This window comes from Phasianus colchicus, chromosome Z, assembly GCF_987193195.1.
Source record: "Phasianus colchicus chromosome Z, bPhaCol1.hap1.1, whole genome shotgun sequence".
Lineage (NCBI taxonomy): Eukaryota > Metazoa > Chordata > Aves > Galliformes > Phasianidae > Phasianus > Phasianus colchicus.
The window spans coordinates 78,945,405-78,946,349 of NC_143476.1; positions in this window are offsets into that span (position 1 = coordinate 78,945,405).

Here is a 945-nt window from a genome sequence, read left to right on the forward strand (position 1 = left end):
TATTGAGGCTGTTCAGATGGCCTTTCGTGCTTAAAGGTGCCTACTTTTTTCTTGCACTTCAACATGCCTTCTCATGAGGGATTTGTAGGCTGATAAAAGTTTAAAGAGGAAAAATACCTATGTGAATTATTGAATGAAGTGCTAAGTGTATTTTTGTCTGAGTCCAGGCAGATATTAAACTTTAATCTGCTATGTAGGACTGAGAGTGTTTTTTTTTTTTTTTTTTTTTCCAGCGTTTAGGAAGATTTTGAGGAAACAAATGTCCAGTGAATAGTATCAGTTTATTCTCTTAAAATCGCAGACTTCACCAACAGTGAAGGTGAGAGCAGAAGCTGTAGCTGTAGCTGCAATATCTGTGAGAGCTGGTGGGAAAGGAGGGAAAGGAGGATGTATTGTGGTTTGCCACCCAAAGACCTGGTAACCATCTGTAGCTGTGAGTTTAATGGGGTAGAATGGACAGTTTTTCCTATCTTTGCATCTCAGGCAACTGGAGAGCCCCAGGAGATAACATTTAAACTGAAGATCTGTTTGAATTCGGTCTTCCTTATTTCCTTGAGAACGTTATGATTTTTGCTCCCTCCCTTCTGCTCTTTGGAGTTCTGGGTTTCCTTCCTTGAGCAGAGTTTAGGAGTGAGAACATCAGCTGCTCTCAGAACAGAGAGGCAGTGCACCCCTGCCAGGCACTGTGAGAAGCCCTGCAGTGTATCCAGCCACTGTGGCCTAATGCAAATGTTTGTGCATCTTCTTGCTTTGGGCATGTATGTTTGTGAGGAGAGATGTTCTTGCACAGTCCTTTGGAAAATGCCTGCTCCTGAGGCTCTTCTTGTAGAGAGGCCAACCCTTCCTGTCTCCAGACAGAATCTGTCCTCGTTAACTAGTAACCAGATCAAATATAACCTCCAAATGAAACCTTTCATTTCAGAGCCTGCAGCAAGCCATGCTGAG